Source organism: Momordica charantia (genome assembly GCF_013281855.1).
Source record: "Momordica charantia cultivar OHB3-1 chromosome 10 unlocalized genomic scaffold, Mcharantia_2.0 BLBB01000010.1, whole genome shotgun sequence".
NCBI classification, from domain to species: Eukaryota; Viridiplantae; Streptophyta; class Magnoliopsida; order Cucurbitales; family Cucurbitaceae; genus Momordica; species Momordica charantia.
This window is the reverse complement of record NW_028275158.1, coordinates 16,370,687-16,382,500: the sequence shown is the minus strand read 5'-3', so window position 1 is coordinate 16,382,500 and position 11,814 is coordinate 16,370,687.

Below are 11,814 nucleotides of genomic sequence, written 5' to 3'. Positions count from 1 at the left end.
TTCGGCGAAGGTGGCCGGGGCCTCCTCTCCAAGCTTCACCGTGAGGGCTTCGTCGGCTAGACCGGTGAGAAAGTAGCACATGGCCGAGTCATCGGACCAGTGTGCGACCTTCAATTGTTCCTCCTGGAACTTGGTGACATATTCTCGCAGCGTCTCACCTTCCTTTTGCCTGATGGTGGCGAGATAAGTCGCTGTCTTTTTGTCATAGTGCTGAGAAGAGAACTGGGCAAGGAACTCCCTTCTCAACTGAGAGTAGGTCGAGATCGACCTGGCTGGCAGTCTCCGATACCACAAACGCGCGCTGCCAGTAAGCGCGATCTGAAAGGCGCGGCATTTGATTGCGTCTGATCTTGCTTGAAAATCCATGAGGCCCTCAAAGACCTCAACATAATCCTTAGGGTCCTTCGACCCATCATAAGGTTTCACGGTAGGAGCTTTGAACTTCGGAGGGATCGGTGCTTCCAAAACGTCTGAGGTGAATGACGATTCTCCCAGGTCGCCATCGTTCAGTGGACCTTCTTTTTGCTCACATTTGGCCTTTAAGGCCTCAACCTGAGCGTCGAGCTTGCCCTTCAGTTGGTCGAACTCCTCCCTTGTGATCATCCTTGCGGGAGTTGCTGGGTTGTGAGAGGATTCAACGTGCTGGTTGGAGCTCCTGTGTGAGCGGGATGGTGACTGTCCTTTTCGGAGGGATGAGCCTCTCTTTCTGTTGAGATGCTCACGGAGGTCTCCCCTCTGGCGAGTGTGTCCCTCACTCTCGTTGTCTTCGGGATGTTCCTCGTCGACTGGGCCAAGGTGGGAACCCCATTGCTCGCGTATGTCAACGCGCGTCACTTAGTTTTCAGATCAGGACCCTACACGTGCAGCTAGTATCATTTCGTTATACATTTCCTCCATGGACCGCATTTGCGTGCGCATTGCCTCCATTTCTCTCTGGAGTGCGTCAAAGTTCTCACTTGTTGGAGCTGGGACGGGACCCTGGGCGCCCTTCTTAGAGGTCCCACCTCGGCCACGGGTGGCCTTGGATGTCCTTGGGTGCGCAGGTCGTAGAACAGGCGCGGTGATTCGTGCCGACCTGCGGAGGGGTTCTGTTGCTAGGCCGTCGTGACCTTGCCTCTCTACCACTGCTGCTCCGACCTCCCTCTGGTGGGTATCGCTGGCAGCTAGAGTCCTTCGATTTGTCGTATTGGTCGAGTTTGCTGGTTGAACCATTTTCGCTCGCGTGTTGGTTTAAAAGAATTGGGATAACTTAGATTGTCGAAATAATCCCACAGACGGCGCCAAAAGTTTATGCAAGGATATGCACAACAGTGTATTTCTGATCGCAGCTCGAACTCGGTCTCCGGACCGATCTGAACACCTAGGCGGACCTGCACAAAAAGGTGAGCACTTCGACGATCAAGTCAGTATAGGTCGGATTCCCGGTTTAGTTCGAGGTCAAAAATCATCGTACCTGATCGTGGAGTGAGGTCCTCTACTTATGGGTGGTAGTCCCGTTAATCTCGCGACGGTTACACCCGGTGATCTCGGGACCGCCGGTTACACCCGATAATCTCGAGACCGACGGTTACACCTGATAATCACGTTGCTGACAGTTGCTCACATCGGCCCCCACCGAGCTTCCCGGTAGATCGGACCTTGGCCAGGTCGCACCTCAGCCCTCATACTTAGCACCTGTCAACGCTAGTGATGGTAATCTCGGCGGTTCGAGCTGGGCATGACTTTTGAGTCATCTTGGAACACCAATAGCTGTCCTCCACGTGTCCAGGGTATTCTCTCCCCCAAACGTACGATCAACTTTAACAAATGTATTCATAAATATCCTAAGTGGATTACAATCCCGTAGTTCAAGAGGATAACAAAATTAATGCTCTAAAAGAACAATGAATCGGCAACCTTACGACATCCTTTAGACAATAAAACTAAACAAAACCAACCACTACCAACTCAACTACAACATTAAATGGCCACAACTATCCTAACTAAAAGAAATTAATTGCACACAACATAGCTAATGGTCTTCCCGATCAAGCCTCATTCTCGCCATCACCATCCTAAAAGCTAGCTCGATACCTGCGAACTGGAGGGGAAAAAGAGGGATGAGTACAACCACAGTACTCAGTAAGCAGCCCTTATTTGAAGGGTCACGCACAAACAGCATACTTATCAAGGAACAACGTGTCATGCTTATTAAAGAATCAACAAACACACATCATGCTCAACCAAATCATGAAACATTCACAGTCATGCTTTTCATCACAATATGCATTCAAACATAGACACATTCTATAAACTTCGGTGACAACCACAACCAGTAACACATTAACTACCAACCTCTAGTCTCCCTAACATCTCAAGTACCTCTACGCTTATCACAGCTTCTCTAGCCTTCCACAGTTAACTCCTTCGAGTAGAGTCGGCCCCTAACAATTTATACCCAGAGCCCCGACCCTGTAGCATCGGCCCTCGACCATTTATACCCGAGGCCTCGATGTCTTACAATCTATTGGCCCTTGACCATTTATACCCAAGGCCCCAATAGTTCTCCTTTCGAAAGACTCCTCGCATCGACCCCCGACCATTTATACCCGAGGCCTCGACGCTCATCTTTATCCAATATTGGCGTATCGACCCCGACCATTTATACCCGAGGCCTCGATACCCAATTAGTGACGTATCAGCCCTCGACCATTTATACCCGAGGCCCTGACACTCACTCATTCACTTCGTAACTTTCATAACTCCACATATCATTTCTAGCCTCCAACCAGGATTTCAGTACTACTTCCCTAATAACACCAGCCACCACAACGCCAATCACGACACAACCACTAGTATGATTTCAATGCATCACAGATCTTAAAAACACAAAGTTTGACAACAACCAACCTGCTCACAGCATAGCGCACACAAAGCTTCAACAAACAACCCTATGACATTCTTCACATAACATGCTTTTCACAACATAACAAATCCCAATCACTTCCAACCATACAATATCAGTAAGTTCCTAAAGTTGCAGACAACAAACATGAACACCAGTCATATACATATCCAATATATAAAATAACTGCAAGTTACAATAACAACATCGACCTCACAAACCTGTCCAACAATTAAAATAATAATAGAAACATGTTTATAAAGTAAAATCAGCAAGAACAATTTCTATTAACACACATCAACGCACACACCCGCCCCCGTGCTACTTACTTTGTTATGTCCCAAAATTCTCACAAGAGTCCTACTTGCTACTACGCCATGCCTCATGCATCAACAATCTCATAACAGTCCAATATGCGATACACCAAAATGATCATATGTAAAAAGCCAATCAATCTAAAATAGTCCAACATGATCCAACAGCTCCAACAGGCATTGTTCACAGAAAAAGCACAATCAACCACTTAACCAAAATATAATTGATAAATACCCAGAATACATCAAACACAACCAATTTCCCATAAATATTTAATACGCTTTCGAAACAACAAATTACCGGTATACAAATTTCATCATGAAAACCAATTAGAATATAATAGCAATTCAATCATAGTCATCCAGAATTACCTGGCTACAATTTATTCACACAACCACATACTTTTCCCAAGATATATCAACAGTTTTATCAACAATGACGTTTACTAAATGATAACAACGACAAGCGACATGCAAGTATCACACATGGGCACACGAGCAAACAACCATATCATATCAGCACACAACAACCAATCCCTCCAGTAAGAAACTACTTACAACAAAGTTCTAATGCGTTACCAAGTTCACCGAAGGGTTCCTAAATCCAAAAGCAACCCAAACTCGATTAGAATTCATGTTAGAAACACTTAGTTTGCATCGAAAGTGAGTTTAGATGATCCGTTACCTACTATCTCACCATAAAACCTCTTGGGTAAGGAGTGGGTCGACGCCGAGGAGGCTTGAGCTTTCAAATTCGACTTCGAATGGCTTTAGGCTTGCTGTCCGATGTCAAAAACTGATGGGTAACATAGATTTGGGTCCGATTGAAGGTGGGTCAATGCCGAACCGATGCCGTAAGGAGTGGGTAACACTAACCAAGCTCCGTTTGGGTGTGGGTCAACGTCGAACGTCATTGAAGGGCCGGAAAACGTCACCAAATCTGCTGGTCCTTGCAAAAACGGGTGCGGGGTCACCGAATTCGGTTTGCTACGAGTCACAGTGGTTGTCGAAGTTCGTGGTTTACTGCAGCCACCGAAGGTAACGCGCCACTGCTCGTGGAACTCGTGCGCCTCTCATCGGACTTACCGTTCGCGGTGGACCGTCGCGGCTTCGCATGCAAAACGCCGGATTTACTCACTGTAGGAAGGATCGCCGGAGGTTCCGTGAGTCTACTGCAGACGAGTCGTCGGCCGGAGGATGAAGCTGCTGTCGTGGATGCCGTCGAAGAAGGAGAAGAACGAGAGTGGGTGGGGGTGGCTGGTTTACCGAAGAAGAAGAAGAAATTAGGGGGGGGCTGGTGGCTCAACAAGGAGAGGAAGAAGAAGAAGAAAGGAAAAATAAAAAGAAAAAAGAAGAAGAAAAAAAACAAAATAGATTTAGGGTTTTTTTTTCTTTATTTTGTTTTAAAACCTATAGCCCAATTCCCAAATCTTAAATGAGGCCCAAATAAGTAACACAAAGTCCCAAAACAACAAGCCCAAAATTTCACTTTAGAAATAAAATAAACCCACAACAATCCGAAATTAAACAGTTAACTTAAACTCTAAAAGCCAAGAATAATAATCCAAAGAAAAGTAGAATTTACGAAGGAAAATCCTAAAACCCCCCCTGAATTTAAGATTTAACAGAAAATCTCTTACACAGTTCGAGAACTTAAATTATCTTAATCCAATGAAATTAAGCTTAATTCTAATTTAGCCAAAAATTAAAATTTCAAAGTTAGAAGATCCAAGAATTAAAGTTGTCAACTTAGGGAAAAAATCCAAGGACACCATTTATCCAAAAATAAACGAGTCCGAGAACACGGGGCGTTACAACCTAGCTTGCCCTTTTAGAGTTACAGAGAAGGCCCTGGATTTTATTTCGTCCACGGCTGCACTGAGCTCCATCAAGCCCTCGTATAGTTCTATATGGTCGACCGAGTCGGTTGATCCGTCGTACGGTTTCTGACTGGGCGTTTATGCTGAACGCACGCACTAAGCGTGGTAACAATTATATAGATGCAAGCGCACACCTGTCAGAGTAATATAAAATGGATGGAGTATCCAAGTATCGATCCTCAAGGACTTCTAAACAATTTCCAAACTCTAAAGTTTTAAAGAATAGTGAATGTTGGAATGAGTGATTCTTGTAAAATGGGAAGTGGTCACAAATAATGGTTTGGATTTGAGATTTGGACTTATAATGATAAAACCTAGCCCGAACTACTTCAAGTTAGCCAACAAAGAATCAAGGACATGCTAAGGACAATATGTTTTTTACTTTAGAAACCAACGACTACGCTTCTCACTTGACTTATGTCTAAGCAAGTTCAAAGTCCTAAGACATTCCCTAATATGTCTATTATGAGATATATCTTAGTTTTAAGATGGAAATAGTCGCAACCTCGGGTTAAGGTCCTATGTCTAGGCTACTTAAGCGGAACCCTTATGTCTAAGGCGCTCCTCTCCTCGGTTTAACCACTCAACAATGCAAATAAGCAACCTTTTCAGTATTGACTTGTTAAGACTTACAGTGGCCTTCTCTAAATCCTAACTTTTTGGGAAAACATGTTGAGCAATGAATGGAAAGCAAAAACACTACTTCTTAACAACCTTTTTTAGACATAAAAGGCTAACTATCCATAACCGGGCTAGAGACGGGAATTTAGGAAGACATATTGAAGAAAATACAGCAAGTAAAACGGTTGAATGTGGAATGCATGTGTGAAAAACAAAAGTTAACTAACGGAGAGTTTTTATCGGGACTGAGAGCTTCGCCCTTCTCTTTCAAGCAAGGGAGAGTGTCACGTGCTCTTTTCTCCAAAAACACAACTCTCTTAACTAAAAATAAAGTAAAGGCAAAGGGAAGATAAGCAAAGTGCTAGATTTTTATATATTTGAATAAGTAGAAAATAACTAAGTACAAATGGAAACAAAACAAAGCTCAATAAAAGAATGTAAAGTGCTCGGGATTTAAAAACGAAAAGCAACTAATGAAAGCAACTCAAAAGTACTTAGAAAGCAACAAAGAAACACTAAAAATGATCAAGAGAAGGAAGCAAGGCTTGATGAATTTGGTGGAGAAGTTGCTGGAATTTATAGCTGTGCAGAATTGGTTAGGTAGGTCCTAAAACGATGGTGAATCACCCATTTCCAACTCTTTTGACTGACCAAATCGTGCTCAAACTGATAGTGGAACACTTTTTCTACACGTATGCATCGGTTGGAACCACCAAAACGCATTGGAAGACGCGTTTCATTAAGGGCAAAGTTGGAAGAAAAACAGTTTTTCTGCAGGCTTCCCAGGCGCCTGGCGCCTCCCATGATGGTTTTTCCGTCTTTTTGCTTCTTTTGATTAATTTGCACTCCCAAATGGTCCTAAAATGTCATAAATACAATATAAGCCAACCACAAACCATAATATATGAATTTTGCATGAATTGGAACTCAAACGATCGAGAAAAATCCGAAACAAAGCTGAAACATTGTAAAAACAGCATCTAAAACCTTCTTTTTACGCATGTAAACACGCGTAATCAGTTTCATATCTGGCTTTTTCATTTTAGGGGGTAGCAAGTACGTCATGATCGCTGTTGTGAAGGGCGGCGGCCTCTCATTCTCGCCAAGCCCAACCCACGTTGTTTCATTCAGATTGCAACTCTGTCTGAGGGGTTCAAAATCTCTCTGGAGTTTGCTTACCACCTCTCATCGGGTCCTCTCCCCCTAATGAGGGAGGGCTGCCACAGGTGGGGCGGATGTAGCCATATACACGACAGTTGCTGGCCCTAATACGCGGGCGTTGAGCTGCACTATCGCTGTGAGGGGCGACGGTCCTAAGACAGGGGTCTGCAGCCCTTGCTGAGTTGTCTGTTGCCCCTGGTTTTGCCCTGAAAGGGTGTGTCGTGAACTTGGAGCTTCTGAGGTGACATGGAGACGCATTCCCTCTCGTGCAGTTCACCGAGGTCCTAAATTGAGCCGTTCTCGTGCAGGTACCCGTGCCTGTGGTCCTCGGGTACTGTCTTCCTCCGGGTGCATTAGAGCTTTTCTACGGAGAAGGTCTGTCGGCACAGGTGAGTCGGCGGTGGCTTCTTCCCTGTTGTTTCTCTCTCGTACTCGAGCGGAGAGACCGGAAGCTTCCTCTAAAACTTGACTCTGGCGTAATGTCGCCGTCAACTCTGCTATTTCTGCCCGCAGTTGGGCGACTACTCTGAGTTCGAAGTGTACTTCGTTCAGCTCTGATCGCAGGCCGACTAACTCTTTCTCCATCCGCCTTACACTGGCGGACGTTCCAAACCACTGTGCATTCCTCCTGGAGCTACCGCCGCGCACCAAGGGAGGTCTTCCTCGCCTCCGTGGAGAGGCACGAATGGAATTCCTGGATCGGTCGCCCGTGACCGATCGTTGCGACGCGTTGTCATCAGCCATGATATAAGGTCAAAATAGGTTTTTGTTTGGAAAGTTGTCGGTCCCACAGACTGCGCCAATTTTTCTTACTGAAAAAGTCTGATAATCGCAATAATTCCCTGGGACGCACAACAACGCTGAAACTACAAGAAAGGAGTTAGCACTCCAAAGATTTTGTCAGTAATAGTCAGAAAAAGTGATTCCCTCTATCCCCTTTACCGTTTTCCTCCTAGGCTCTTATAGCGGTGGTCCTCACTAACTGTCCCTTGAAATTCTCGTAATCTCCGTATCCAGAATTTCTATCCCTAGATATCGGAAGTGGTGCACACGCTGGTTGACTCCTCGTCCATTTTGGACCGGTTCACCTTACCGAGCTCGCGCCTGTGCTGGCTTCTACTTACCCTAGCATATCTCCACCGTCGCCCGAGCTGGGTATCCAGTTCCTCAATTTGGGTCTCGTAGACCACATTGCTCCCAGCCACGTGGCTTTCTTGTTTAAAACGAAAATCCGTCGTTCAATACTATGTATTCAACTTTATGGTTTTAGAATTTTGTATATATTCAAGGTTTGAACGAATTGAATATGACATGCTATTACAAAGTGGGGTATGATTTGATTAGAAAATGCGGTGTTGATTCTAGTTTGATTGTGTAAAACTAAAATCAAGTTATAGTTATAAAGTTATATAATTTGATTCTAGTTTAGTTATAATTATTATTTAATTGTTTTGTTTGGTAAGTATTAATTATTTGGTTTGGAGTATGCTAGTTATTGTGAACTCTTTAATTTAGTTATGAGCATGTTGACATGTTGTTTTGTTTAATTTAATTTATTGGTTTTGTAAGTATGAACTATTTTGGTTATGAGCATGTTGGTTTAATAGTTACCTAAGCAAATTTAATTTTCAAAATTTAGTTTAGATTTTAAAAAAACTTTTAAAATGATATGCAAAACAAAAAAAAAATACGAGCCCTAAGTATATCTTAGTTTAGTAATTGCTATATCTGAGGGATATTATCCAAGCTCTCGAGAATACTCCAAACTCTACTAACTTTGACTACACCATTCATCCTCCACAATGCCACTCCTATCCTCATCTCAATTTGAATGCACATTTGAGATATTTACATTTTCAAAATATCCTTATGTTGATGACAAAACGAATCTAATTTTTTGTCGATTCTTTTAGGATTCAACATTGCCCATTTATATTGAATTGGGGGTTGTTTGAACATTATAATTGAAAATGAATAAGGATTGGATTAATGTTAGAGATATATTCTCACCAGAGTTTGTAGGAGTAAAACAATTCATAGAACTGGCAAAACTCCACGTCAACGATACGGGAAAAACAAGATGTCCATGTAGATATTGTATGAATGTAAGGTGACATTCAGTTGATGGAATAGAAAGACATTTGTTCATAAATGGAATATCACATTCATATACTCAATAGATATATGGAGAAGAACCAACCCTTTCAAGTTGTTATACAAGACATGAAACTTCTTTGCATAATTAAGTAGAGAATCCAATGTTACAAATAATGAGGATGGTTTGATGTTTTGTATTCCTAATGATGTACAATGCTTAGTTGTAGAAGAAAATGTAGATGGGGAACAATTTTTTTTAGACGCCCCCAAATGAACATGAAAGACATACGTCTAACACTTTCGAGCAATTTTGTTCAATAAAGCACGTAATCAAATGTACCCAGGTTGTACACAATTTTCATCATTGAATTTTGTAGTCAAGCTGATGCATATCAAGGTCACCAACAGTCAGAGTACTAAATCCTTGGATATGTTACTTGAGTTGTTAAAGGAAGCATTTCCAACTGGTGCATCTATACCTATTACATCCTACGAGGCTAAGAGGATGTTTATGCAAGGATATGCACAACAGTGTGTTTCAGATTGCAGCTCGAACTCGGCCTCCGGACCGATCTGAATACTTGGGCGGACCTGCACAGAAAGGTGAGCACTCCGACGATCAAGTCAGTACAGGCCGGATTTCCAGTTTTAGTTCGAGGTCAGAAAGCATCGTACCTGATCATGGAGTGAAGTCCTCTACTTATGGGTGGTAGTCCCGCTAATCTCGCGACAGTTACACCCGGTAATCTCAGGACCATCGGTTACACCCGTTAATCTCGGGACCGACGGTTATACCCGATAATCACGCCGCTGATAGTAGCTCACATTGGCCCCCACCGAGCTTCCCGGTAGGTCGGACCTCGGCGAGGTTCACCTCGGCCCTCGTACTTAGCATCTGTCAACGCTAGTGGTGGTGATCTCGACCGTCCGAGCTGGGCATGACTCATGAGTCATCTTGGAGCACCAATAGGGGTCCTCCACGTGTCCAGGGTATTCTCTTCCCCAAACATTGGCCCCGTCTCTGTCCGGTCCGATCTCGACCTGGCAGAGAAGTTCATTCGATTCGCTTTGGACGCGTGGCGACTTCCTATTCGTGGGAAAATATAACCGTTGCGGTAGATCTATCGTCGGAATATTCAAATATTCCGACGCTTCGGATCTTAGGGAGGATCCTAGCCGCTCGTTGATTACACGTGTACGGTGGGGAAATTTTTCCGACAGGCTATAAATGTCCCCAATCCTTCAGGTCATACCTTACGTTCCCTGAATTCTTGGAGTTCGATCTGAAGGCAGCTCGAACCCTTGGTAGGTCGGTCTCTTCCCTCACTTTCTCTTTCGAACGTAGTTGCCATGTCGTCCTCTTTTAGCAGCAACTTAGGATCCGATGAGGATTTAGCTCGTAGGTTAGAGTCCGAGCTCAATGAGATAGAAAACTTTAGATTCTCCGATGACGGGGAGGATAGTGACGCCTCCACCTCGGGTCAGGGTTTAGAATACCCTTCTAGGATACCTGAGCACTACCTCGGATCCCTTCGTAGGGGGTTCGTTATCCCTGAGAACATCCTCCTCAGGCTTCCGGAGGAGGGGGAGAGAGCTGACAATCCTCCAGAGGGATGGGTCACTCTCTACTTCAAAATGTTTGAGTACGACCTCAGACTTCCCCTTCACCCTTTTGTCCAAGAATTTCTCTTCCGGACTGGGTTGGCTACGGCTCAAGTGGCCCCCAATGGGTGGGGCGTCATTTTCGCCTTGGCCATCCTTTTTTGGCTACGAGCTCGGGATAGTGAGAAGGCCGAGCTGTTGGACGTAGACCAGCTCCTCACGTGCTTCGAAGCGAAAAGGATAGCTAAGAAGCCTGGTCGGTTCTATATGTGCGCAAGGAAAGGCGCAGGCGGTATAGTTAAAGGGCCGACCTCCATCAAGGGATGGGTGAGGAAGTGGTTCTACGCTTCTGGGGAATGGCTTGCAAAGGACGAGTCAGGTCGTTCCTTCTTTGACGTCCCCACTAGGTTTGGGAACCTAGGTACGGAGTAGTTCTTGCTTTTTGTGATTTTTCTTTTGTCATTCAGGTCTAACTCGAATTTTGTCTTGGTGCAGTTTCAATCCGACCAGTCCCTGAGCTTACGCAAGCCTCCTTCGACACGTTGAAATATTACAAGGAGCGTTTTCCTAGGGGTAGGAAGGTCGGAACCCTGGTGACCGACGAGCTGCTGCTTGAGTCCGGGCTGCTAGATTATAACCCCGCAGTTCGTCCCATTGAATCCTCAAGGCTGAACTCCGAACTTGGTATGCCGAGCTTGCTTCCCCCCCTTTTTCCTCTAACCTTGTGTTGACCCCTGTTTTTATTTTGCAGCTATGGTTTGCGGATTTGCAAGCAACGTGAAGCGCAAGTCCAAGGGCCGAGCCCATGCTCTTGAGGCCGCCCAGAGTTCGAAACTTGCCACCCCTGTCGTGGCAGGGCCTGCCTCGGAAGATCCAACCCCAGTGATCGAGCTGGAGTCTTCTGGGGGTCCTTCGAGGGAGAAGCGCCCCAGGGATCAGACCGAGGCGGTGGACGCCTTGCCCTTGGGCAAGGAGGTGAGGGAGGAAGTCCCTCTGAAGCGAAGGAGGAAGAAAAAGAAGACGACTCCCCCTTGGAGGTCGGAGCTTGTGGGGTCTTGCCTGCGAGCTTCCCAGATTGGGTGGACGATCCTGAGGCCAGGATGGGCGGGACGTCCGATGTGACAGCACGGTTCAGAGTTGAGCCGTCAAGTTCCGGGGTGAGGGACCAGGTGTCCCGCATCTCAGCTCCAAATTTGTGAGCGACCCAGGGTCCGTTCTGCAGAGGACCATCGACTACGCCGCTGAGGTAAGACTT